We start from the raw sequence: 26,605 nt of genomic DNA on the forward strand, positions 1-26,605 counted from the left end.
GAGAAAGGAATTACCAAAACCTTTTTAGCCAGATAGTCATGGTGAAGTCTGACCTTGCCCTGTTCTGTAGAGTCTCAGGGACAGGCTGGGGCTGAGTGGTGCCAAGCATCCTCTTGGAACCTGGGCTTCAGGACACACTGACTGTTGTCATACAGGATTTCTCAGGCCCCGTTGTTTATGGACATTCTTCAAGGCTTTTCCAAGGTTGTCAAAACTGAATGACTAGCCTGAAAGCCTTGCTATATCTGTTCCAAACTGGCAAATACTAGTCAGAAAATACTTCTGTCATATTTATGAACAATGCCACAGTTGGAAACTGAGTTCTGTGTAGAAAATAGTATTTTTCTAATGATATTTATATAAAATGTGGCCACAGAGTCAGAGTATTGCTGAATTCTTTAATGGTTTTCATTACTGATCTTGAAAGCAAATCATCCATTGCTTTTCCCTGGAATAGAGTGAGTTAATGTTTTCAGTGTGGAGTAAGGACTTGAAGAAGAAATTAGTACTATAAAGAATGTTCTGGGTTACTTGCTTTCTCATAGGCAGTCAGTTACCTTGACATGGGAAGGGCCAGGAAGAAGAAAATACACTTGACTATCCTAAGGCTGGATCTCATTCTTCCTGGACTCCTGAGAGCAAGACCTGGTTGCAATAGAGTTCATAGGGGGAGAGAGGTGGGTGGGGGAGAAGCCACCTACTTCCTCAGCTATTCAATGGGAGCTCAGGAGGCTGCATAGTCAGTAGTGAGGCAGAGGCTTTGTTGTCCCTTTCTTTACCACATCTTTAATCTCAGTAGCCTTGATTTTCAGATGATTTGTGCATTTTTATAAAGCCTTTACCCAGTAAGGGGTTTCCTCCTTCTCTTTCTTTCTTTCTTTCTTTCTTTCTTTCTTTCTTTCTTTCTTTCTTTCTTTCTTTTTTTCTTTCTCTTTCTTCCTCTCTCTCTCTCTTTCTCTCTCTCTCTCTCTCTCTCTCTCTCTCTCTCTCTCTCTCTTTGAGACTGGGTTCTCTGTATAGGTCTGGCTGTCCTAAAACTCACTCTGTAGAGCAGGCTGGCCTCTAACTCTAGATTTACCTGCCTCTGCCTGTACTTGTAGCCCAAGCCCAAAGGCCTTTAGGTATAGAGAGATGCCTCTGCTGGGATTAAAGGCATGTGCCTATCACTACCTGGCTAAGAGATTTGTTTTCATGCCACTTTTAATTTTTGTAGAGGATCCCAGAGCAGGTGCAAAGAGGTGGGTGTACTATCACATGGCTGTCATGTCCCCAACTACTGTGAGTACCTGGCACTGGTAGGTGTCTATCTAAACCACTTCCTTTATGATTACATTAACTTACATGTGCGTAGATGTGTACACGGCAGTGCTGGAGTGGCTGGCAGATTCCCCTCCTGCCAAAAGAAATATGAGAAAATAGTGCTTTGCAATTTAAATGCTACAGTAAGAAGAGGAAATACGAGATAGACACTGTGGTGGGCATAGTAAAGACATCCCACATCCTTATTCTCTGGGAGGGCTGTAGGTTAAGTCAGTGATGGTGTTGGATACAAATGGGAAGCATTGTTTCCCCGTAGATTGGCTGTGTTACAGATACAGTTGTCTGCAATTGTCTAATGACTTATTAAGCTGTTGGTTTGGGAATAAGGACCTCACTTCGGTCAGGTAGTTTTTAAGACAGGTAGGTTTTAAGAACATTTTATGGATTCCTTGAATTCTCCTATTTATATGTTTTCTTTACAAAGCAAAACACAAGGAGTCCATCCTTTTGTTCTTGGTTCATGCAGCCATTAGTGTGACTCCTGACTTCCTTGATCACTGTAACTTGTAGTACTAGTGAGAAACTTCAGAGTGTGGTCAGAACCTGCAACTGTCACCCCCTGAAGTGCCTATTCATAGAGCCATCAGACACTTATCCATAGGAACTACATCTCTAAGAGAAACTCACACATTTTAAAACAGCTAAGCTTAGATGAGGCATGTGAAAATGAATTATATACAGTTGTTATTGAGAAAAACAGATTTTTCAAGAAGTCTTTCATTGACATTTGAACAGGGGGGAAAGATAGTTGGTTTTAGTTAAGATCAGATGAGTGAGGGTCTGTAGAATGATACCATGTGTGGTTGTTGGGGAGCAGCAGTCATTATTCCAGTTAGTATATTTGGAGAAAAGTCCTGTACTTGGAGGCCAACCCCAAAGGCATTTGGGCATAGAGAGATATAGGGTGAATCTCAGGAAACAAAGTCATTTTGAGCCTTTGGCACTTAATCTCTGCTTTTCTATTCACACCATATTCAACTTTTCTTCTTCTCTAGGAGTAATGTAGTAACACTAGTGTCCTTAGGTGACTTCCAGGGCTATATTTGAAAATCTGTGATACCTGGAAGGTTTTACATGAGTTAAAGGCAATCTTTAATTATACATCTTCCTTCCCTGTAGTCCTCCCTACCACTAGTGGGCACTGTTGCTAAGTGAGCACAGGCCCCAGGATGACAGTTGACGCTTGGCAAATAAAGTCTGTTGGATAAGGGATCACATATAGGTAAAGTAATTCCTCCCTTCCTTCTTGCCTTAGCCCCAATTCAGCAAGTGTTGTCTTTTATATTTATAAACATAGTTCTGGTTACTTAGCCTTTCGTGGATGAGTTTGTGACTCTGAAGACTGAAAGGTTCAGTCTATTTTACTTTTTATTGAGTTACTTTAGACTTCAGGTCCTGGCTTCCCCAAAGCAAGTTTCAACCTCAGGGTTGACAGTGTGTCAGAGACCCCGATTCTTAGTCGAATGAAGAGGCTCACACCAGCCTTTCTAAAAATGGTGGAGAAGACAGTCCCAGAGTTATGGCAGATTATGGAGCTGCCCTCTTAGGGATCAAGAGTAACCTTGTGATGTGTCTACTCTGCTGTTAGTATATTATCCTAAGTATGCCACTGCTAAGTATGTATGTTACTTTCTTTAGTTAGCCTGAGATGAGGAAATCTGTGTTCTGTGCATTAGAATGTACAAGACCAAATAACATACTGCTTGAGAGCTACATGTAAGAATCTTAAGAAAAATTTTGTATCACTCATTAAGGTAACTGAAACAAATTTATTGACCTCTATCTTTTTGTTTTATCTTAATAAGTATTGATTTTTAAAAAATGAAAGAGAAGTTGTTTCTTCCCACAAAAGATCTGTTTTGTGAATATAACAGATTCATTGTTTTTTTTTTTTTTTGCAGAAAAACCCCTTATATATCTAATTAAATGATTTAGTCTACTCTTCTTTCCGAATTTTTGTCTTTCTATATAATTCTTTTTTTTTCCCCCAGTGAGGAAAATGGCAGTGGCAGAGTTCAACCAGGACTCCACACTTAAACCCAGTACTTACTCATTGTGAATTTGTAGAATTTTCAAATATTTCTCAGGTTCTTTGTCTTATGGTTTGGTTTTCAGTTACAGTCATTTTCTTAGACACTTACTTTGGTTTTTAGTAACCAAAGCTTTAATTGTTGCTGTATAAATAGGAAACCAAGCAATGACCTTGTCTTGTAAAATTAATATAAAAATGGATAGCTTGCTGAATGTGGTGCTCCATGCACTTGGGAGGCAGAGACAGGTTGAACTCTGTGAGTTCAAGGACAATGTGGTCTACGTAGCAAGTACCAGCCAGTCAGAATTACATAGGGAGGCTCTGTCTCAAAAACAAAATAACAAGGATTTATAGCTCTATTTTTTGTTGAATTTGGCAATATTAAATGTGTGTCTGAATGAATTTGAAGAGTCATATATTTTATGTCTGGACAGGTCATGTTTCCTACAGGAAGAGATTCAATTTGTGATTATAAAGCATGCAGTCCTCTGACAGTTGTTTTGGTCTTTATAAGTTCTTGTACTTGGGACTTTTCACCCTGATTTCCTGTTGGAAATCAGTATGTGTTCAACTATCATATTGGGTGCCATGAATTCTCAAAACAATTGCGAACAGTTTTAATCTTCCTGTGGTAGAAGTAAAAACATGTAGTATATCAAGGAGACACCATTCTTCCTTTGAAGAGGAGATGAAAGACCCTGAGTCAGGTGCAGATGGACCATTGCTCTTTTAGAAAGCATGAGGACTATAGAAGATTTAAGTATCACAGAGGAAGGGTGAGAGCCTAATGACTGTGTCAGACCTTACTATGCTCTGCTATTGTGGATACTGAAGCTATAGGTAATGTGATCTGTGATTGACCTCTTTCTGTTTAAAAACTCTGCTCTCTTGCCCTGTTTATCACATTTTGTTTTCCATGCTGTCCTCCATGACGAAGAGCTCTTGAATGAACAGTGTCTTGTCCTCAAGGTCATTGGATCAGTCTCATAGAAAGGCAAAAGACAAGATACCAGAGTTCACAGGGCTTGTGGTGAGAATAGAAGGAGAGAGGAGAGTTGTAAGTTGTGTTGGGAAGGAGTGGTCATTTTCCTATGCCCCATTTTCCTTCTCGACTTCCCCAGGCCTTGCCTTTCTAACCTGTGGGGTAGGGTGCTGTTCCAAGGTCTGTGATCAGGCAGGTGTGGAAAACTCTAATGAGATGGGTTTTTCACCTTTGCTTCTCCAGCCTAGTAGTCTCTATCTCTATTCACAAGTCCTTGAAATAATCTGCGTCATTCATCTTCTGTCTATCCGGAGATCTAGTTAAGGGTTCCCAGCCTCTTTGCCATCATCTGTGAAAACCAAATTTCCACTCAAGGCGGAAGGGACCTTACTACTCCTGTGCCATGCAGTTCATCCTCATGTGTGGCTGTTAGTTTACATATGCAGACTGAAGACTTGGGGAATGAGACGCTAACTTTTACATTTCTGTCTTCAGCACATCTGTCACACGTTGGGCACATAGAAGGGGTTAGTTGGGTTAGTGGGTGCAGTAAGTGAAGGGACAGAGAGAACACATGTTTAGCATGGACAAGAGAGTTCGTTTTGCCTCATGCTTCCAAAAATAGATGTATAGCAGAGGATGGAATTGTGTGTTACGGAGAATGAGCATGAGCCTTGCCATTCTTTTTCAGAGTAGAAACGAAATGGTTGACAAGAGGTAACATCATAGTTATTGGGTATCTTTGTTGAAGCAGCACACTTTTTTTTCTGTGTAAAATGGGATGATAACTTTGTGAGACAGGTTATAATTAATGTGAGGATTAACTGAGATTTTCTAGGTAATAAGCTCCCTGCCTTGCATGCAATGAGGTCTCTCTGGGGTAAATCATAGATAGCTGTTAATGCTATATTGGCCTCTAGTGTGTGATAGAATCAGATGGCTGCTGCTGTAAAGATCCAAGACAACATTCTCCTCATTTTAGAAATAAAATTCTTAAATGCTTGGGTTATCACAAGGTGGATTTATCACACACAAGGTGACACATCCTCTTCGCTCTTCCTCAGAATGCAGCACAGTGTTGCTATTGGGGAGGAAATACCTGCTAGTTTCCTGGGCAAGCTCTGCTCTTGCTATCACCTGCTCGAAGAGAAATTTGTCACATGAGATATTACACAGGGATCTTTCTGGTTGTTTCAGAGAAAATAGGCTGTGCTTCATTTTATTATCTGACTATGCAAAAACAGATCTCCCTTGCTGTGACTCAGTGAATATGTATTGAACTGCCATCTGTTGGACCCTGTACTTAGTATGACAATTACTGACAAGCCTGAGCCTTTGCCTTTCCTTGGATTGCAGAGGCACAGAGTCACAGGATAATGTGGAAGGTGCCTTAAAGGCATCCTGTGGAGTCCTGAGTTTAAAAGGACAATCACAGCCTGAAATCCTAAATAGACTACAAGAGCTAATTGTGGAAGAGAACATGGCTGGGGTGCGATTGCTGAGGTTGAAAAGTAAACCTAGGTATAGGATGCAAAGGAATCAGTTTCTACAGACTCACCCTCCAGCAATAAGACATCTGTCTCTAAGCCTGGGAAAGAAGTGGCTGGATTTATGTTTTGGGACAGTTCTCTGACTTTATCATAAGGGACTCCCAGAGGAAGTCATTGCAGTATTCAGGAAAGTATACCTAGAGACATTTTACATTGTGTTCAGATTTGGAGTTTCAAAATAACTTTCTCTTCCCTTAATTTCTTTTGCAGTAGTGCTGAGGGGTAGGTAGGCAATAAATGAGGATGCAGCTTCTTATACCTTGCCTGCCTTAGGTAATTTCTGGGAACCTGATGCGATAGGTCTTACACTCAACAATCTTAGAGCATGATTTCAAAACATTTTAAGAAGATGCTAAGAATGCTCAAAGATATTCTGTCCTCTGCCTATCTTTTATATGCATCCCTATTGATCAGACTGCCAACTCCCACACTATCAACTTTGATATGCCTTTTATACATTTCAGAAACACAGTAGGCGCCACCAGATACTTGCTAACCTGTTTCTTATCCAGCAGGATCACAGGTCTAGGAAAGGAGAAATTTACCAAAAAAACGTTCCCTTCATTTTCATTTTTATGTGTTTCCCATGTACCGGTTGCACCAGTTCTGTGTTCAGAACACTGCCCCAGGGTCTGTGGAGAGTCCAAAATAGAAACAAGTAAATTTATATAAAAAGCATCTTGTCATGAATCAAGCCTGTCTTATTGAGAACTCATGTAAGAAGTTTCTTGGCTCTTACAACAGATTTTTGATTTAATTTTTTTAAATAAGTGTTGGATATTAAAATCAAAGGCCCCTTGCTCGGGATGATGAGGCAGATTGAGTTTACACATTTGCCTTGCATTATTTTGTGCAGTAATTAGGTGTATATTGGTACCTTTCCAAATGGGAATTTTTGAAACAACAAAACAGCCAGTAAAGGGTCCTGTTTGCTGATTACAGAAGAAATTTCAGCTCGATTAGAGGCCCAACAATGATGTTTCATAAATAACAATTGCTTTGGGGATCATAGTCAGATATGAGGAGTTGTTTTTGGTTGTTGTTTGTTTGTTTTTGTTTTGATAGGCTGTCCCCTACAGAGTTAGTGATGTTAGCATTGTCCGAGGTTAGTGATGTAATGGCAATCTAACACACCTGGAGGAGTGTTTATGGCAGAAGGATTCCTAGGAGAAAAAGAAAAGTTAAGTTCTTTCTTTCATTTCTTGTATTTTTTAAATGATTTATTTATTTTTATTTTATGATATTGATATTTTGCCTGCATGTGTGTGTGAGGGTGTCAGATCCCCTGGAAAGGCAGTTACAGGTAGTTGTGAGCTGTCATGTGAGTGCTGGGAATTGAACCGGGATCTTCTGAAAGAGAAGACAGTGCTTTTAACTACTGAGCCATCTCTCCAGCCCTGAAAAGTCAAGCTCTAATTTGCCTGCCTTAGAATCTGTGCTTTTAAAGGGATTTGTTGAACTGATTCATTTATTTAGCTCGTCCACCTGTTTCTGAGGAATGCTTTTGTGGCACAGAGGGAACTCTATAGGAACAGAGGAACTGGATCTTCTAATCTAGCTAGATTAGAAGACAGACCCTGTAGATTCAATGCCATTCTCCACCTTATGACTAACTCTGGGTAATTCCGTAGACCTCTAATTCCTTATTTGTGAAGGGAGGCTTTCTGATTATGTTTTTTTAGAGATTCTGAAACATGTATTTTTGTTGTTAAATTTTAACATGTCTAGAAACCAGAGTTCATTGTATAGCATAGTTTAATTTGTAGCGGTCATTCACATAACACAGTATTGCACAAAATAACTGTGAATCATATATGCAGTGGCTCTCTAGCTTTGTCAGAATATGATAGTATCTGCCCAATCTTCCAAGCTTTTATGAGCATCAAATCAGATACAGCCTCTGGTTGTACTGATAGAGCAGTCACATTTGGGCATGCCTTGATGAATTTTTTCTCTTTTGTGTTTCCTATGGTAAGATTTTGTTTGTATGTATCTTAAAAATAAATTGGGAAGAAATTGAAAATATATGAATTTTGATACCAAGTAATTTTCTCAAAGTATTTGAAATAGCAAAAGAATTTCAATGAAATCTTAGAATTGGTTTCCTGAAAGTTGTTTTTTTTCCTTTTCATATACTTGAGTCATATTGGTCCTAATAAGGGGTAGAAAACTCTGTGAAATACTGATGTATTTAAAGTAAAATAATCCCCACTTGATATTATACCTAGTAGGATACAATTTTTCCCAGTTGAAACATTAGTTACTAATTATAAAATTACCTTTTCATGGACCTTATAAGTTCCAGTGTTTTTATTAAGATCTTAAAATGCTCTGGGAAAGCTTGTCATCCCAGAATTCAGGTTAGGATTGAATGATGAATCCTTATTTAAGACCACTTTTCCAGAGATAATTTAATTTCAAACTAACAAATTGTTCCCTCATAGTTCTCTTTCATCTTGTAGTTAAGAACTCTGAGGAAGGCCACTTTTCCGTAGGTGATCAGGTGAGGTGGTCAGAAGGTTATGGATTTTATTTGGACAAATAAATTTGCAATGAGTTTGAGGCATCAAAGTAAAGATGTTGAGTAGGTGTTGAGTTTGTGAGTCAGAAATAAAAATGTGACATTTTGGTGCAGAGATGATAGATGAAGGCTTAGTACTGGATGAGATCACCTAGGAAACAAGGAACATTGAGGGGTGGTTGACAAGCCACCTTCAGCCAGCAAACCTGTTTAATTTTGAGTGCAGAATGTTTTTAAAATATTTGAATTAGTTGCTGGTATGGTTATGGCTTTTTGGCTGCCCAGAATATTTTCTGTTGTTAGCAGCAAATGTTCTTTTGAGACAATCTCTGTCCTCTGGTCTCAGGCCTTGGGCTTTAGACAAAATTCTGGCTCTGGTTCCAAATGAAGTAGATGACCCAGGGTGGATGACAGTGAGGGTGGTAAGATCTGTAATAAAACGGAGCCAACACTCCTGTTTAGTATTACTTGGTATAAGTCCAAACTCCTGGCTACTGTATAAAAACACACAAGGTTGAAATTCTGGCGATTGCATTAATTAAAATTTTTTTCCAGTGCAAGTAAAGAAACTCCTGGTTCAAATTGGATTACAACCAAAGGAGAATTCACTGGCTTGTTTAACTAAAAGCCCAGAGCTGTAGCTTATCATAGGGTTTAATTAGAGTAATCAGCCCCGGCTTCCTATCTGGAATCCTCTTCTTTGTTGTCCTCATGCTCAGGTAAACTGTCTACCCCACAGTGCAAAAGTACTTGCTGAACCTCTAGTCCATGTTCTGCCAGATGTAGAAAAAAATGAATCTCTCTATTGATCATCCACATCTTTCTGTTGATCCACAACATTCTTTCTATTGAGCTAACTTAGAATACAATACTACTTTTGAACTAGACATTGTCCTAGGGCAGTAGCTAGGTACACTTAGGGTTGAGTTAAGAATGTCTTAGTGCAGGATTCGGTATGTATGTTAGGGTTTTCTTATAAAGGAATAAAATTGATAAAATTCATATATATACATGTATATAAAATTCATATATATATATATATACATACATACATGTACATACATATAGTGTGTGTGTGTAAATCATTTATTTGCAGCCTATTAAAAGGGGATTTAAGAGTAGCTGACAGGCAGTGGTCCTAGTAGTACAGCAAGGGCTGTCTCTCAGTGAAAAAGTCAAGAATTAGGTTCATAGGACGGGATGTCTCAGCAGTAACAACCTGATGCTGGAGTCACAGAGAATTCCTAGACAGCTACTGGTCTTCAACCTGTGTTAGAGTCCCAAAGAAAGAGTTTCTAATGCTGGGGAAGGAACGCCTCAGCCATAGGATAGATGAACTTGCCAGTGAGAGTGAGGGCATGCAGACAAAAAGCAAAAGCTTCCTTCTTCCATGTCCCTTTATGTGTGCTGCCACCATAAGGTGTGGCACAGATTTCGGGTGGATCTTCTTCCCTCAAATGATCTAGTTAAGAAAATCTCTCTAAGGTGTGTCCAGATGCTTGGGTTTTAGTTGATTACAGATGTAGCTAAGTTGGTAGCCAACAGTAGTTACTACATTATGTTAAAATGCTTGATTCATGGGGTATAGTTGATGACTTAAATGAAAAGGAGAACAAAGGGGAAATCATAGTGAGTCAGAGAAAGTGGAATGGAGTGGAATCCCAAACCCAAATTGTTGCTGGCTTTAGACAAGGAAAGGGAGCAGAATACAACAGAGGGCAGCAGCTCAAGGTTTGTATAGATGTGCCTTTGCCTCTACAGTGCTAGAGTTGGGCAGACAGTGAGCAAAGTAAATTTAGGACATTTGGTAATAGTGTTATGGGAAATGTGCTGTCAAGAGATGGCCTTTAGAAAGTAAGATGGTAAGAATGGACATGAAATTAAACTTCTAATGAGGCAATTAATTGTTGGTCACAGTGAGTGAGAGAGAGAGCAATGTCGGTGGACTTGGGTGTTGAAAGTGTCTGTTGTGATGTCAAAATTAGGTAAGAAAGAAAGATCCTGACTAGTGTTCAAATGAAGAGATTGCGTAGCTGTTTACTAAGAATTTATTTTCTATTTTCTCTAAATCTCCTGAGGTTTGTTGTCAATGAAGAGACACATGTAAATGATTTTGTGCCTGCCTGTCTGTTTTTGATATGCGTTCTAGGAGCAATGTTTTCAAATGTGTCTTTAATCACTGATTGTTACACTGCTGAAGGAAATATTGTTATCTTAAGCTCAGTAACTGGGACAATTTGTTACTTGATTTTGCCTTATGTGGTCATGCTGCTTCACAAGGTGACAGTAGAGTCTGAATTTCCTGTGGCTCTGATGGTGATACACTTTGAAGGGAAAGTAAGTAGGAAACCCTGCTGAGACATCTGTTTTCATGTGTAAAGTGTATCAGGCCTGCCAGGAACTGAAGCCAAGTAAGCCCACCACTCTGGAATTTAACTGAGCTCAAAACATTCCTCAGAATGTCAAGCACCCCAGACAGCACTCTTTATAATTGAGAGGAGTATCAAATACTTACAAAAGCAGAAAAAAAGAAAGAGAAAAAGAGAGAAAGGAAGAAAGGAAGAAAGAAAAGAGAGAGAGAGAAAGAGAGAGAAAAAGAACTTGGGCTTTATGATGTAATTCTAACTCTGGTGTCCCCAAACATCTAAAGAGTGTGATGAAAATCATCAAAAGGTGATCAGAACTCCAAAACCTACCATCAGGAAAAGAGCTGGATTTTGTTCATGCAGTTCTTTTAGACAATATTCAACATTCATTACTAAGTCTGAAAGAATTAGTGAATAACAAACTACTAGACACCTGTTCAAGCTCAGGGTGATAGGAAAGACAGAGGAGGGGTGATGGTGGCAGTGGTGGTGGTAGTAGTAGTGGTGGTGGTGGTGATGCATCACTCAGTGCTCAAGGTGTCTGCAGTGTTTTGATGCTATAGTAGAGCTTGGCTGCTGCCAGGCAGTTCAGTTTGATCTGCTTTTTTAAAAAAGCTCTCTTTATTCTTCCTCAAGGAACTTTCTTGTCCATCCCTGGTTTTGCTTTTATTTTTTCTCTATCCTAGTACATATTACTCCTCACTCCATGTCTCATTATCTCATTCATTAAAAAGAACTAGCCAAACAAAACACACACAAACATGAGAAAAACAGAACCCCAAACAATCTCTATGTTGGGTTTTTGTTTTCTTTGATTTCCTTGCATTTGTCTGTTGTGGGATTTGCTGTTGGATTTTTAATAGTCATAGCTTATTAGGGTTGTGAGAAACTATACTTCCCCCCAAACTAAGACATGAATCACTTCTCTAAACAACTAAAGACTTAATAATCTTTTAAAAATATTTTAAAAATATTCACTTGCATGTGTTTGTGGATGGGTATGTACACATGAATTCAGGTGCTTGCAGAGGCCAGAGATGTTGTTGAATCTCTCTCAAATTAGTCATAGGTAGATATGATCTTCCTGGTACCCTACAAGAGCAGTAGAAATTCCTAACCACTGTGACATCTACCCCACTCCAAAGGCTTAATAATCTTGACATCTTCCTCTTGCCCCAAGGTATTCAGTCCTGAGACCTATATTCTTGAGCTTCAGCCCTTTGAGCTTCAGTTTTCTCTAAGGAGGAGTTGGTGATGAACATTGCACTTCTGCTACTCTATTTTACTCATGTAGTAGTTTTTCCTTTCTCCCCAAGTGACTCAATTACCATCTTTGATCTTAGCATTTTCTTGAAGACAATTGCTTAGTCAGTTCTGGTGGTAAGTTTTCTTGTAGCTGTTTACTCTTCTGTGTTTTCATGGAATATCTTCACTAAGCATTTTAAATCCTAAAAAAATGGAGAAGTAAGGGGTAAGACCACTAAGCAATGCTTCTTGGCCTTAACAGAACAGAAGGTGGTTGAGTTCAATATAACCAAGCAACCCTAGCTCTCTTAGAAAATCTTAGTTAACAACAAGATTGAGGAGGCTGGGCACAGTGTCAAACAACTTTAATCCCAGCACTTTCAAGGCAGAGGCAGCTAAAATCTCCATGAGTTCAAGGCCAGCCTGGAGCTACATAGTGAGTTCCAGGACAGCCAGAGCTACACAGCGAGACCCTATCTTGAAAAACACAAAACAAAGCTAAGTAATAAAAGAACAATAAACATAATGCTTTGCACAGAGCTGGGTGTTGATTTATGGTAGATCTTCTTATGAAGACTGTTTGGCTGAACAGGAAGTATGTACAATGGAAATTTAGTTTTTTTGTCTCTATATCTATGTATCTATCATCTATATATCTATCATCCATCTATGTATCTATCTATCTTTCAACATTATAACCTTACCTTTAGGGATAGAAACATTTCTGTTATGTCACAAAGAAATGCACAGGGTCCTAGAGAGTTTTGTGACTGTACCCAAACCAAGAGAAACTGTTTACTTTAGCAAATTATAACTAGGATTCAACTTTCTGGAATTTGGAACCAGGAATTTTCTACTACATCAAGGTGGATGACTCTGCAGAAGTCATCCTTACTGTAGGAGTGTGGGAAGAAGGAAAGAGCTAGAAGGTGTATGTGTCAAGAGAGTTGTAGTCCTTGGTGGTGATGCCAATGAATAGCCTCATTGTCTATGGCCTGGTGACCTGGTATTTTGTCATATTACTTTCTGATGGTTTGTCTTCTATATCTCATACTTCTTAACAAACTCTGTGTCAGTATCTTGGGGAGTTTGAAGTTCTCCCAATGCCTGGAGGGGATCTGATCTCTTCTATCACTCTCTGTAAGTTGCTCATAGATCAAGACACTTTTGAAATAAATTGGTGAAAACATTAGGTAGGTTGGTTAAAGCAAAGTGGAGGAAACCCCTGTTACAGTCCGCAGATGTTGTTTGATAGTTTTCTTAGCTTTTAGTTAGTTGAAAAGCTAGTGGTTAGTTTATACATTCCAAGTAATTAAGCCAGGGGTCACAAAGCTATTAGTTCATATACAGGAGGGGGCAATAAATGACTATCAATACGTCTTAAGGTGACCCAAGATAACTTGGGCTTGGACTTGTAACTTCCCAATCTCTGTATATTGCTGAACCTCTAATTAGTTAACCAGCTGTGCAGAAGGTTCAGTTGAAGTTCTCCTTCTTCTTGTGAACATTCATTCAAACAGAGACCAGCCAAAATGTGTTTTCTGGATATGCTGAGTTGGATGCAGTATATAATTGTTATTGTTGCTATGGAAAAGTCCATTTTCTATTCTGCAGTTCTTTCCTTAGGGAGATTTATCATGATCTGTGACCACAAACATCTGGAGAGAGGGAAAATTGGGGGTGGGTGCAAGAGCAGAAAGAAAAAGTGTTGATTTGGACAAGCAGGTGGCTGGGTTGGAATCAGTCCTTCGTGGGTTAGATTCATGTTGGAGAGCTAAGCCACAGACAATTTGCCTGCCCCACCCACCCTAAGATCCAAGGAAACACAACCAGTCTGTGAAGTAATCACTGTTCTGGAAGCTGCTTCTGTGCATGTTTGTTTGTTCTTACAGTCAGAAGTCAACTTCCTTGGACGTACTGTTCTTTGGTGTCCCAGGAGGGGTTGCTAACAAGAAGGCACCTTTAGCCTGTGAGCATGCCTTGCTGGTTCATACAAAAGATCTAATCTTTGAATACAGAGAATGCTTACCTAACATGTCAGCCTTTCATCCCAGGGACCGTCCAGTGACTATCCACTTCTTCCCATACCCACCACTTCCCCTTCTAATGTCCTGTCCTCCCACCTTTAACTCAGCAAGTCTGATTTTCCTAATTTCTTTTCTCCTGAAAGGATAGTGGGTTTTAGTATAACTAGAAAAGAAATCCCTGAACCAAAGGAATTTGGACTTTGAATGCTAGGTCCCGAATTCTTAGGATTTTCTAGAATGTCAGAAATGGTGTGATTATGTGATTCTAGGTTCAAAAAGTTGCTTTTCATGGCTAGGAAAGGCAAACTAGACTCCAATACCACCTTTATTTTTTTCTGGAGAAAATGTAAGGTTTTAGAGTGAGGGAATAAAGCTGTTGAACTTTTTTTGTTTTGTTTGGGTTTTGGTTTTTCGAGACAGGGATTTTCTATGTAGCTTTGGAGCCTATCCTGGCACTCGATCTATAGACCAGGCTGGCCTTGAACTCACAGAGATCCACCTGACTCTGCCTCCGGAGTGCTGGGATTAAAGGTGTGAACTACCACTGCCAGGTGGGAAAACTGTTGAGGTTTTAAAAGCTAAAGAATTGGAACTTTCTAAAATTTTTTTCCTTAGGTTAAGAAAAGAAAAATTAACAAGAAGGGCTTCAAAGCATAATAGAGCATGAATGTAAGTGGACTTTACTGAGGATGCAAGACCAGGCATTTTTAAGCCCTGTTACAACAACCACACACTGCACCTCTTTATCTTTTATGGTGTGGCCAAGGAACCCAGGGAGGCCTTTACTTTCCTAAGGTCACATGAATCTAATAAATGGCAAATCAGCAATTTTGGTCTTGACAATCTGACCCAAGGCTCACACTGTACAAAACCAAACAGCCATATAATGAGTCTGAAGGGACCAGCTCCCCATTTTGGCAGCCATAACAGCCTAACACGTGCTTCCCTTACCTTGCCATTGTCACTAGGAGGTCAGATGCCTGCTTCGTGGCAAGGAACCAATCAGAAGTTAGCTGGTGGTACTATGCTTTACGGCTCTGGGTGTGCTTTATGGACAAGTGCACAGCAATGACGTGCAGAGCATAGCAACCGCCTTGGGAGGGCCTATGGGCCATAACAACCAGTTGACCAATCAACACAGAGTAAGTCCTCCAAGCCTGGAGGCACACCAATCCTCAGCCTGTGCATACCCCTAGACACTCCCCTTACTCTGTCCTATAAGCTCTCTATCCCGTGGCTTCTTGGCATCTTTCCCCAGCCATCTGCCATGGTGGGTGGAGGAAAGGCCTGAGCCAACATGGGGTTAGCTCATTAAACAACTGCAATAAAGCCTCGTGCTGTTTGCATCAGGATTTCGCCTCCACCTGGTGATTGGGGTCTCCGTGGTCCTGGGCAGAGATCCTGGGGGCCTGAGCCTCCAGGGGTCTTTCAAGTCATTTTGATTTTTTTTCTTCATTGTGAGCAGCCTCTATAATGTATCTCAGTCAACAGGAAGAGTGGCAGTTTCAGATTTCTTTCTTGTCTTTTTTGTTTGTTCATTTACTTGCAGAATTAAAAATAAGGCACTGTTTGGTTTAAATCAAGTTTAATTAGAGCCAGGCAGAAAACATAACAGTTGTCCCAAATTTCTAATACGTTTTTTTTCCTGTTTATTATTAATGAGGAATATGGTATGTTCCTAAGCAGAATAATCGGAGAATGCATAAGATTGAAATCTACTGAGTGTATCTTTAAGAACCTTTACCTAGAAGGGCCATATCTTCTAAAAAATAATAAGCCCATTTTCAAATGCGTGCATCTTCTCTAGGGGAATAGAGTGTTTTCAGATGTTCAATATTGGCAAGAAGCTAAAGTTCTCCTTCCTTCTTGAACTGATGGAAGAAGCAGACTAGGGGAGGTGAGTGGAGAAACCCTGTATGTGGAAGCAGGCTTGCAGGGCCCACAGGTATCCCCTTTATCAGGCCCAAACCCTTCCCCGCTGTCTGCCTGCTCTTCCAGTGCTGACCTGAGGGTCCAGAGGAAGCTGAGACCAAAGCTTGTTTTTGTTTTTAAACAGTTCTCCTTAGTTTGGTCAAGGATAAGATACTGGCTATCATCTATTTCCCTTAAACAAAACAAAGGTTTTTTTTTTTTTTTTTCTTAAAATTCAGTTTTCAATTTGACAGGACAATTTTTTTTTTTTTTGTCTTCTTCAGTTTGTTCTTTTGTTTTGTTTTTTGAACAAAATGGCCCATAGTCCAGGCTCATCTCAAACTTAGAATCGTCCTGCCTTAGCAGTGTCTTACCATACCTGTCTTCATAAACACTTTAAATATTTTGGGGGTGGGGGAGGGGGATTGAATTAAATTTTTTTTTGAAGATAAGTTTGTATTTATGTATAGAAAACTTAGCGGTATATTTAACCCAGTTTAGTATCGAGTTCTTTAGCCTTTGCCTTTTCCAGCTTGGCAATTAGAGCCACAGATTTAGGATCCAGGACATTGCCTCCCCAGTGGCGTCGGATCTCATCATGTCTGTCGTTGTAATTGGTCCTAATAGCTTCCACCAGCTTAGCCAGAGCACCCTTGTCTTCCGAGTTAACCTGTGTGAAGGCAACAGTGGTACATGTTTTCCTGTGGACCAGTCGTCCCACCCTGGCTTTTCCCTTGATGATGCAGTAGGGGACCCCCATCTTCTGACACAGGGCAGGCAGGAAGACCAGCAGCTCAATAGGGTCTACATGGTGGGCAATTACCACCAGCTGAGCCTTCTTGTTCTCCACCAGGGTGGTGACTGTACTGACTTCTGCTCGAAGAACAGGTGGCCTCTTAGTTGGGACATCCCCTTTTCCAGCAGCCTTCTTCTCAACACGGGCCAACAGTCTTTGCTTCTTCTGCTTTGTCTCTGGCCTGTACTTGTGGGCAAGCTTGAGCAGCTGGGTAGCTGTTTGCCGGTCCAGGCCTGGGTGAACTGGTTAATGGCAGGAGGAACTTTAAGCCGCTTATAGAGGATGGCCCTTTGCCGCTGCAGCCAAATGTGTTGATCCATTTGACGAAGCGTATGAGATCTCGTTTGGGCTGGATGTCCTGCCCAATGCCGAAGTTCTTAGGCCTTTTCTCAAACAAAGGGCTCACCACCTTCTTGGCCTCCTGTTTCTGCCGGGGCCACCTTCTTCCCCTTGGCCTTCTTTCCCTTGGGCATCTTGCTCTGCTGGAGAAGAGAGAGAGAGGTGAATTAGATGTTTATGAATTGTGTTTTTTGTTTGTTTTCTCCTCATAAAATAGGATCACCGTTGTCTCAAAGTTTAGGATTAATTAAAGTTGAGAAATTTTAAATACTGCCCACTTTGCTACACATGAACCCTTTGAAGGGCCACTGAATACAATTAGACATTCCTTGTCTTAAATAGTATGCCACTCAAAAGAGGAAAACCAATGCAGTAGGAGGGGCGTGTGCTGAAGCTTCCTGGGATGGCAGAAAACACTGTTCTCAGTAATTGCTTTTTCTAGTCACACCAGTATAGCAGGAGCTCATGCGTGGCCATGCCTCAAGATGGAAGCCATCCAAGGAAAAGCCTGCCTTGGCCCTGGAATTGAGTAATGGATTTCCGACTCGTTTTTCGTAGCCGGGATCCAACGGGCTGTTCAGTTGTGCTGCTTGTAACTACTTTATTGTAAAATTTAATTGAACAAAACTCTGGAAGAAAACTTCCCGAGATTCTAAAAGCCAAAAAAACCCAGCGATTTAAGCATCTGCCTCTCATTTCCCTGTAACCCCTGCCCTCTAAAAAGTGCATACTAAAATCACATGGGTTTTGTAGTTCCTGGGGCCTCAGGAGGCTTCCCGTTATTCTGTTGCACTGAATTTAGTAGCCTGTCATTTCACTGCCCTTCCCACCAATGGTAGCTTATCTTGGCTGCGTTAATTTGTTTTCCAGGGTCATAGGGTAGTTTCCACGGTCAGAGCAGAAAGTGTGCTCTCAGAACAGCTGGCAGGGCTTTGTACATTGAAGAGAGGTGTAGTCTTATGTAATGTCCCTAGTACTTTTCCACATGAATTAAACAGGAAATGTATACATGTACATGTATACTTAAATTTCATACTAAATTTATTGAACAGACCCATCTCCACAAGGAGAAAATGTGGTATGTGATGATTGGTACCTTGAAGGTGTAGCTGGGGAATGTCAGGAATTTTGAGCACTGGTGTCACCAAGGAAAATGGCCCCACCTTTCTACACTTTGCTATCCTGTTAAAAAAGTTCTGCTTTTTCAATAGAGGCTGGAAGTCCTGGAAGGAAAGGAAGTTTGCCTGCCGAGTTTTTTTTCCATGAAGTGCAGTACTAATTAGAGGTCATACTAAAGGTAGTGGAATGCTTTATTTAAAAAAAATTATAAACATATGTGAACATTTTTTTTATTATGTAGTATATAGTAGTAGCCCTAAGTAATTTGAATTGAGATTTAAAATTTGTCTTTCTCTTAAGAACAGAGAATATAAAGGCCTATCATGTGGAAATTGGAACTGAATAGGTTTCTTAGACACAGGATTGGGATAGTCTGATTTTGCTGGCCTCAAACTCACTTAGATCCGCCTGCCACTGCCTCCCAAGTGCTGGGGTTAAAGGCCTGTACCACCACCTGGGCAGAAGTCCGTTTTCAAGTGGGAAAATTCATTATAAATTGAGCCATAATTAACAAATTTTGTGACTGCCTTGGTTGAAATTCTCTCTTGTGTGAACATAGAATTCCAGATTCTACTGAATCTGCTAGAGGAATCTATGATGGTAATGATCACCACTGGACTAAGACTATGACAGAACATGTGTGTCAAAGTGTGTTTCTGAAACACAAAAGGGCCCTCTCAGTTGTGTACAATGTCTGCACATATTTCTGAGTTAACAAACATCTGGCACCTGTTCTCCTATGGACTTGTGGTAGGTGAGAAATTGCAAATGGACAGCAGAAAATGTTCTAAAAATTCCTTGCAGTGATAGTTGTTTGATTGTGTGAACATGCTGAAGATGAATGGTTTGTACATTTCATTTTATTTGGATACAGGGTCTTATTGTGTAGTCCATCCAGGCTGGCCTCAAATGCATGGTGATCCTCCTGCCCTGGCTTCAGAGTGCTGGGATGACTGTGTAACACCTTGCACAGCAGCTTGTACTCTTTAGGAGGGTGGATAGCATTTCTCGTTAGAGAGCACCACTGTTTCTAGATAAAGACAGGAGGGATCTACAGTACTTTTCCATGGTGTTGCTGTTCACAAGGTGGCAGTTTGTCCTGTAGAGCATGTCCATGTATGTCTTGGTGGCATTGCGTCTTCTAAACATACATTTTTTTGTGATCTCACTTAGTTGGAAGAAAAGATGTTTGGGATCTAGTAACAACCAGTGGTAGCAAACATGAGCCTCTTAGGAGATCAGTATTGTGTAGGAGTGTCTCACACGGGCTGTAGGATATTTGCTGCGTAGTCCAACTTTTCCTCAAACTTGCAGTCTCCTGAAAACTGGAATTACAGTGTGTGCCAACACACCTGCCTTTAGAGTGTGTTTTTAAAAATATTTTTTATTTTTAAATATTTTATCAAATAATCATATAGTCATTGATGAATTTGAAAACAATCCACTCTCCCAGATGCTGAGAGTACAGGTTGGATAACAATGCCACCCCTGTAAGATAGCATTCACCAACATAAACAAATGTGACTCACAAGGGAAGTGCTATAAAATTCAATGCAATCTGAAGCTATGTGTTTAAATTTTAAAATAGAAAATATTGAAATGATAAGAATTATCTATTTCAAGGTTTCATTTGCTGACTTGTGTGAACTCGATGTCTTGCACACTTGTGAAGTTGTGTGCTACTTCTAAAGTCAGTCAACATAAATTACCTAGAAATGATGCTAGCAACCACCTGGGATACTTTAGTTTTTTTCTATGGAGTCCATTAGTTCTTGATGGAAGTTTTATTTTAGTCTTGGGGTTGTCCACACCATCTGTGGGCTTAGTACAAAAATGCACAGGCTGGCTGGCATGCCAAGTTGGAGGGATGCTTTTGCTGGGAAAGTTAACTTAATACAAACCTTCTGATCAGAGCATATTTGAAGACAACCTTGGAAACTGAGAAGTATGAAAGAAGATCTTAGAATAGCTTTCTTGGCAATGAAAAGCCATTTTATGAATTATTGGATAATAATGTTTATCATTTAAAGTGTTCTGCCTATACGGAAACTTTTGATGTGTGCAAAGGGTTTTGTGTGATATATTTTTAAAGCTGTAGTGTTTAATCACTATTTTGGGAGAATTATTTAACCATATTTGAGAGACAACAGAAGAACAAGTAAATAGGATCATTGTTGGCAAAAGACACTCTTCTTCATATGCCAAAAAACTAACAAAGAGACAGCTCTACAAACAACAGCTTGTTGTATAATAACATCCCATGATATTGGAACACTTCAGAGCAATTTATCTTATCAAGTTCATGGCCAGATTTGGAAAGCTGAACTTTACTGGAGCTACCTTTTATTTCTTTAAATAAATTATGACCACTTACCATGTGTAGGGTTAGGTCTAATGTCTGAGATATTTGGTTAAATGGGATTCAGACAGATTTGTTCCTAATGTAAAGGAATTTTCCAGCTTTCTCTCTGGATTAATGTGGTTTGTGCTGGATTGAGCCCCAAGAAGTCTGGAGAAGTCCTGGGGAAGACTTATGAAGTGAGCCACACCTGTGCTTGTGGTTCTTGTTTGGTAAAAAGCTATGAAAAATGTGTTCAATTTCAAGGCTCTGTCTATTCTTAATTTATGTGAGGACATTAAGACAATAACCCAGGTTTCTGGAAACCCTACTTGAAGTACCAAAAGCAGCTTTATTTTTCTGTGATGTTCGAAGGAATGAAAGATGCTGGGATGGTGTGAAGGTCACTTCATTGTGACTGGTGTCTTTAGATGTGGAGGAAGGAAAGAATCTAAATATTCTTGTCAATTTTATTCATGCCTTCCATAAATGTGTACTGAGTACTTTTAATGTACCCAGAACTGCTTATAGTATTATCCAGCATGCACACAAACCTCTACACAGGGCTTCTAATGGAGGAAACTGACACACCATATGAGCTAGAAAAAACAGAGACACTGATGAGAATTATGCTTGAGGTGATATGGGATGGACTTGCAGTCTTGCACTGGTTATGATTTCTAATTGAACCCACAGGCATGAGGTAGCATGGTGAACCTGAGGTTTACATGCTGTGGCTGTTTATGCTTTCAGAGTGACCACTGCTCTTGTCACTGTCACAGTCAGAGCATTGCTCTACACCTATAATTAGCAAACTTGTCTACAGAGTGACTCATGTGACTAAATGTTTATCATCAAGATTGACAGCTTTCTTGCAGATACATGCAAAGACATTATTAATAATAAAAATAAGAAATGATTTTGTTTATGCAAAAGGCACCATGAGGAAGAGCAAAGCAAATCTCATGTCAAAGGAAAATATAGGCTATTATATTAATGGAACAGACCATTCAACATCAGTGATTTAACATTTTCGAGATAGGGAGAGTCCATATGCTAATTCTTCCTTTTGTAAAGGCATGAGTTTAAGTTGCATATGTTAAACGCTCCTAGCATTTAGCCAGTATCCTGGTATCAACATTTTATTGGGTTATTTTTACTCATTATTTGATATGGAAAATACGTCTGAAGAGAAATATTATTTCTTTGTGAAACATAGCTCTGAAGAAAACTACTTTCCAGTGTTGTAAAGTGCCAAGCCTGAGATGAAATGGATCTTGGAAAGTGCTGAGCCAAGATTAGATAGGTCTTGGGTAGAAATGGAATTATGTAAGGCCTCAAGGCAACACTTACCAGTTTCCCATCCTTTATGAGAGAAATGGTATGCTTGCTAATGTTTGAGACCTAGGACATGAACCCTTAATGAATTTGTTGTATATGTGGACCTGATGAGGATGCCCTTGCTGGTATCAGAGTTTCTTGGTTAGCTTTTTGTTCTAGGTCCTAATCACAGATTTTTCTCTTTCCTTCAGAAGTACTGTACCAACTGTATTTGTATTAAATTCTCAGCATTTACTATATACCTGGGGTCAAAGTTTGCTATGCAGATGCATAATTACACACACATGCATGTACATGCATGGCAAGGAAAAACTGCAAAGGGGAAGGAAAAGCTATGATGTACAGTGACAGAGGCTGTGAACTTCTCACTCAAATCCATGTTTTTCTCAGGCCACAGCACAAATGCATTCTGGCGTCTTTTGCAGTTATGCACAGCCATATGACTGAGTAAATAGTCACGTGCAGACAATAAGCCCATCAGCCTGAATCTGGTTCCACAGGAGGAAGAGGAACATCCCACTTGCCCCACCCACATCTTAAGTGCAGACACATCGGGCATTTCTGGGTTTGTTTTACCAGTGACTTCCATTTCCTAATACTGTGATGACATGTGGTCAGTGAGAGAAGCAAAGGCTGCATTTCAGTAACAGAGCCTCAAGCCAGATCATTGAAGCGAGTTGTTTCAGCAGGAATGAGACAGGACCCTGCAAGGGGAAGGTTATTGTAGGCTCAGACTGTGTAGGAGTGTGTGCTGTACTCATTTAATTCTACCTCAGATTCTTGCTGTTCTAACTCCTTCACCCACAGGCACAGGGGAGATTCCAAGAAATATAAATTGATGCTTTATTTTCCCTCTGTTCACTCAATTGTTCTATTGTTTTCCAAGTACTAGGTACTACCTGGAGCAGAGAAATGAGGGGAACTTGGGTCTTACCCTTAAAGTGCTAACAACAATACTAACAAGTGAGACCCTCAGCTGGGGGTAATGAATACTCAGTTAAAATTACTTAAACAGTAAGGGATCTGTTTGGAGCTAAGTGATACCTTAACGTTAGGTGTTTTACCTCTGAGTCCTAATCTAATAGGTGTCCAACCACAAAGTCTAGTAACAACTCACTCAGCAAGGCCTTTGCCACCCTCTGTGATCATGTTGCACATGTGACATTATCTGGAGCAGTGTGATTAAGAGCTCATTTCTCTTTGGATCCAATTGAGCTGGACCTAAGAAGAATCAGTTGTGAGTTTGCTGAGTATATGAGGAGTAAGAACAGAGAGGGGGGCACCAGCATGTGCAGTTAAGAAAATCCTGGCCAGTTGTGTTTTCAGCAGACTTTGTTTCTCCTTTGTTTTGACATATGTCACTAGAGTGCCAGTGAAAATTCAAAGCTCATCCCATTTTGTCTCCTTTAGTTCCTTATCAGTTTGGCCTTATACCCCCATTTGCCTTTTCTCTGAGATCCTAAGTTGGCACATTTATTCTTTAGGGGGAGGTGCCAGACCTCAGCCATTTTTGTGATATTTTCTCTAATCTTCTGATGCTGTGCTTTATGTATGGCTTAGGAAGTGTTTGCTGCATCAACTGGTTACTTACTTTTCTTATGCTGGTGGAGCTTCTTGCTTGGTGGAGTTTCATACTTGGTGAATTGTTTTTTTCCATGTGGAAAATCACAACCTTAGACCTGTGTGATGTTTTGTCTTGTCACTTGCTTTTATGACACTGACCTGGCCATTGTTAGTAACAGAACTCAGCAAGCATGAGACTGAAGAAAGGAAAGTGATGTTTACTAGATGTTTTCTATGTAAGTGTGGTAAATATCCTATTTTTTTCAGATTTATTTTATGTTATGGGTCTGAGTATGTATGTCAATATACCATGTGTAAATTGGGTGCCCAAGATCAGAAAAAAGGCACTGGATCCCCTGGAATTGGAGTTATGGATGGTTGTAAGCTACCATAAGGGTGCTGGGAACTGAACCTGGGTCTCCTGCAAGAGCACTAATTACTTGTAACCACTGAGCCATGTCACTAGTTGCCAGTAGATGTGTCTTAATCTGGTCCAACACATGATGGACCAGTACAGGTCCTGGATGACTCTTGACCACGTTGCTTTTCTTGGCAAAGAACCATCTCCATGCTACATATACTATGTTGTCTGCTTTAATAAAAGGAAACAAACTTCCTGCCTGGTAGTAAGATCCACTTTGATGCATGGGGGAGTTCTCTGAAAAAGGACTCATGCAATTCATAATTAGGCTCTCTTCCCTAATAAAAATTACAGCTGAAATCCCTCCCTTGGGGGCTTGTTATGCTTCTTCTGGAAGACACACTTTAATTATGATAATAGAACCAAGTAGTGACTTAACAGGACTGAAGACAGTAAGCAGGGGAGATTGGGTGTCCTCCAGGAAGAGTTGCCCCCCTCCTTGGTAATTAGCAGTCTCGCCAGCACTGCTTTTCCACTGTGCAGGAGTGGGGCTGTCATCCACAGGTTTAACAGTTGACCTTCCTTTCTTCTCCAGGTGAGAGACAACTTTAAAGAAACCCACCAGACCTTTTCATCTGATCCTTTTCTAGCTTCTTTTGTAAGTTTAAGGATCTTCCCCCCAAAGGACAGTACAGCAGAAATTCATCTTTACATCCCTGATTCCTCCAACCTGACATTTAGAAAGCTGCCATATGAGTGTTTCGGTGCTGACTGGTTTAACTCTGACAAGCTTTGTGAAAACAGGGTATGATCATTTCTTTAACAGAATGTACAAAGCCAGGATCCCGTGGCATGGCATTCTCTAATAGAAGTTAATTTTAAAATATCTAAGCATTTCTCTTGGTAACGGGGAGCTTATTGTCTTGTCTCAGCAGAATCTGTGTGGTCACTCTTGAAGGAATTAAACACTCCCTGTGTCTCACTCGCTGTGTTAGTGATGTGCTAGCAGCCTGGGAATGTTGCTGTACTGATATCTGTTTTCAGGAAACAGTTTTAGAGAGTTCCTGCAGTATCAATGTGTTGGGTTAAAAGAGAAGTGAGTTTATGATGTACATAGATTATTGGTGTTCTCTTTGAACCATAGCAGATGGTATGAGTCCATCTTTCATAGTAGCTTAGTGTATCACAAATGGTTTCTTGAGAAGCTGGTCTAGTGTATACCCATACCACCTGAACCCACCTGGTCTTGATTGATCTTAGAAGCTAAGCTGGGTCAGGCCCAGTTAATACTTGGATGGAAGAAGCTGATCTACTGATTGTATATGTACATTTTATATCATAAACCTAGCAGGAGGTACATATTTAATCAGAATAATCATATATAAGTTTTATTGTGGAGGATGATATTACTTTGTCTTGATTAAAATTACTCTGACAAAAAAATAAGAAGCAAGATAAATTCAGGAGTGTTTTATTACAGAAAGTAGTGGTACCCTATCTCTTCATTGTAGGCATTATGAAGAAAAATAAATTGACACACTAGAGGTATAGTTGTCTCACTTCCTATTCTGTCATATTCATGAAAAACATACATATGCCAAAAGGTAAGAAAAATGCTCACAGGAAGGACAAAGTAATAACATAAAATCAGATTTGTCCTGATGCAGATGTTAGGATTATCAAATAATTTAAAAGACTATGATCTATTAATGGCTCTAATAGACACAGTAGACAACACACAAAGACAAATGGGAGGGATAAGCAAGGAGATGAAAATTGGAAGTAGAAGGAAAGTGCTAGAAATAAAAACGTAACAGAAATAAGGAATTCTTGAGCAAGGAGCTGTAGGCTCTAACCCTCTAAATATGCCCTGGTTCTTCTGACCACAACCCCATCCTGAGCCATTGGAGCTTTGGAAAGAGTCATGTTAGTGGTATAACTCAGGTATGGTTGCAGGGATTTAGACCCCTTTATTTTACAGTCTGTGATTCAGACTATCAGGGAGGAGTGAGAAGACAGAGGCTCTTTTTTTTTTTTGTTACAATATTTGAGTATGTATCTCTCTGCTTCTGCCTTTGATGATTGGTGCCTAATCCAGAAAATAATGTACTGGGTAGACAGCAAAGAAATCTAAGTTCTCCACCCACTGACACACAAGGCTAACAAGGATCCTTCATTGCAGGGCATTCTGGCTCTGTGTCAATTTTAAAAATAACCAACGTTCTTCCAACTAATAATTAACTAAAAGGGGGTTTATGTTCACTACTGTGAAAGTTAGGAACATTTATAGCCAAGGCTAAAAAGCTGCATATTCTCCACAGACAGCACTGTTTTGTCCATTTTTGGAAATCGTTTATTTGAAAAATTTAACCTGCCATATATTACAGGCAACATTGATGTTTTGAAGACAATTCTTTGAATGATTTCTGTATGGTAAAAGTAATATTATCTCCTTATGGATTTCTGTTTTACACAGAGAAAAACAAAGGACAATTCCTCAAGGTCAGGGCCCAGATCCCAGTAACACTTATGTCTTCAGTATTTTCCAAACCTGTAGTAATTGTTCAGTAAATTCAGGTAGATTTATAGGAAAGTATAAGGCTTAACAAATAGGCCAAAGTAGCTCAGGTGACCCTTGTTTGTCCTCAGGGTCCTGTGCTAGACATCAGTCTGTGTCTAGTCACTAGCACTCCAGTAATGACGGGCGCTTGGTTAACACACCCTTTGGTTTTCCTTTAGATGAACTAGAATTAGGGTTTCTATAGCAACCAATGAGCATTTTTTCTTTTATTTC

The 26,605-nt window shown here is 39.9% G+C and overlaps 1 protein-coding gene and 1 pseudogene across 1 annotated transcript in view; one reads left to right on the plus strand and one right to left on the minus strand.

Annotated features, from left to right (window-relative positions):
• Stxbp6 (syntaxin binding protein 6) overlaps nucleotides 1-26,605 on the plus strand; it is a 228,478-nt gene that overhangs the window by 13,427 nt on the left and 188,446 nt on the right. The window lies entirely within an intron of this gene.
• LOC118238751 lies at nucleotides 16,437-17,224 on the minus strand (annotated as a pseudogene).

Source organism: Cricetulus griseus, chromosome 5 (assembly GCF_003668045.3).
Source record: "Cricetulus griseus strain 17A/GY chromosome 5, alternate assembly CriGri-PICRH-1.0, whole genome shotgun sequence".
Taxonomy (NCBI): Eukaryota; Metazoa; Chordata; class Mammalia; order Rodentia; family Cricetidae; genus Cricetulus; species Cricetulus griseus.